Source organism: Babylonia areolata, chromosome 1 (genome assembly GCF_041734735.1).
Source record: "Babylonia areolata isolate BAREFJ2019XMU chromosome 1, ASM4173473v1, whole genome shotgun sequence".
Lineage (NCBI taxonomy): Eukaryota > Metazoa > Mollusca > Gastropoda > Neogastropoda > Buccinidae > Babylonia > Babylonia areolata.
Window position 1 is genome coordinate 87,861,232 of NC_134876.1, and position 2,500 is coordinate 87,863,731.

Genomic DNA, 2,500 nt, shown 5'->3' on the forward strand with positions numbered 1-2,500 from the left:
TCTACTTTTGTGTGCTGTCTGTTTGTTTTTTTCCCCTGTCTGTTTCCTTTGTCTGTCTGTCTGTCTGTCTGTCGGTCGGTCTGTATGTCTATCTGTCTGTCTGTCCGAATATGATTATGTCTCTTTCTGTCTCTCTCTGTTTGTCTTTCTCTCTGTCTGTCTGTCTGTATCTATCTCTCCCCTCTCCGATCTCTCTCTTTCTCTGTGGAGAAACCAAATCAGTAAAGTCACTTGCAAAGAATATTGATTGCCGAAGCGTATTGCCTTCCAAGCCAGTGAAGAGACAAATAATACACACAGTTCACAATGCAGTGGAAGTACAATGAGGCGATTTTTGTGGAAGGAATGGCCGGGACCATGTTGTGGAGTTATGGCCTAGAGGTAACGCGTCCGTGTAGGAAGCGAGAGAATCTGAGCGCGCTGGTTCGAATCACGGCTCAGCCGCCAATATTTTCTTCCCCTCCACTAGACCTTGAGTGGTGGTCTGGGCGCTAGTCATTCGGATGAGACGATAAACCGAAGTCCCGTGTGCAGCATCCACTTAGCGCGCGTAAAAGAACCCACGGCAACAAAAGGGTTGTTCCTGCCAAAATTCTGAAGAAAAATCCACTTAGACAGGAAAAAACAAATAAAACTGCAAGCAGGAAAAAAAACACAAATAAAAGGTGGCGCTGTAGTGTGGCGACGCGCTCTCCCTGAGGGAGAGCAGCCCGAATTTCACACAGAGAAATCTGTTGTGATAAAAAAAAGAAATACAAATACAAATGTTATCAACACCAATGTGTACTGTTGACCGTTGTCCGCCCCACAGGAGAAAACATACACTTTCAGTTTTCTCTGCTTTCGACAAACTTTCTAGTAAGCTTAACATCACCCACAACTGTTAAAGAAGAAGAAAAATGACTGAAAGCAGCATCAGCACCAGCACCAGCATTTGTTGCTGTAGACGGATTGAGAAAGAGATGAGGAAGAAGATGAACGACGACAACGACAACGACGACGACGACAACAACAACAACAACAAAGATACCAGTGTAATTTTGTATTTGTATTTGTATTTCTTTTTATCACAACAGATTTCTCTGTGTGAAATTCGGGCTGCTCTCCCCACGGAGAGCGCGTCGCTACACTACAGCGCCACCCATTTTTTTTTTGGTATTTTTTTCTGCGTGCAGTTTTATTTGTTTTTCCTATCGCAGTGGATTTTTCTACAGAATTTTGCCAGGAACAACCCTTTTGTTGCCGTGGGTTCTTTTACGTGCGCTAAGTGCATGCTGCACACGGGACCTCGGTTTATCGTCTCATCCGAATGACTAGCGTCCAGACCACCACTCAAGGTCTAGTGGAGGGGGAGAAAATATCGGCGGCTGAGCCGTGATTCGAACCAGCGCGCTCGGATTCATCACAGAACCTTCAACTGCACGCTGTACTCGTCATCATCTGCCCTCTCCTCCTCCTCCTCCTCCTCCTCCCGCCCCCCAAACCCCAGCCCGACCCCCAAACCCCCTCCAACTGAACTTCTTCTCTTCCTTAGGCATCCCTCCCACACCAAACTACCGGCACTGACTCAGGCGCACGCGCTTCCAAGATAAAAATGGTACTGAAAACCATGTAAACCATAATGGAACCCTTTCACTCAGATCACCACCGACAGCAAGCGACCCTCAATACCAAAAGTATGAAACTGCTGCCATTGCTGGCTTTACCGGGCAACCATCTGTCGAGGCCATTTTGGGGGTGTTGTCAATTGACTCGCCGCGCGAAGGGTCATGTTTGGGTCACAGGTCATGCAGGGTGAAGGGTCAAGAGGTAAAGGGAAGGGGATTCTGAACGGTGGGGAGGGGGGGGGGGAGGAAACGGATACTTCCGCTGCCCCAGAACCCCCGCCCCCTAACCCCTCCCTGCCCCTCCAACTCTTTCTGCCTCTGTCTCTCTTTCTCACTCTCTGTCACACCCCCACCCCACCCCCCTCTCTCTCTCTCTCGCTCTCACACATGCACACACACACACACACACTGACATCACACACACACACACACACACACACACACACACACACACACACACACACAGATGGGGGGAAGACAGAGAAAGAGAAGGAGAAGACGAAAAAGAAAATAAAAGAAGATAAAAACCAAGAAAGAGAAGGAGAGGGACACAGAAAGAGAATGGTGGAGTATGGGAGAGAGAGAGAGAAAGGGAAGAGAAGAGGGGAGAAGGAAAGATATATGGAGAGAGTGCAGGCAGACAGATACCGAAACAGAGAAATACAGAAACACAGAGAGAGAGAGAGAGAGAGAGAGGGAGGGGGGGGGGGTGTTGAGAGAGGAAAAAGAAAACTAAAGAGGGGGAAAGAGAAACAAGCAAAGTGGTGAGAGATGAACAGACAGACAGACAGACGGACGGACAGAGTGACATGGAGAACAGCTGCACATCAGAAACCACAGAATTCCTCAAGTTCTCTGCCTGCATCCCCTCCCCCCCCCCCCCCCCACACACA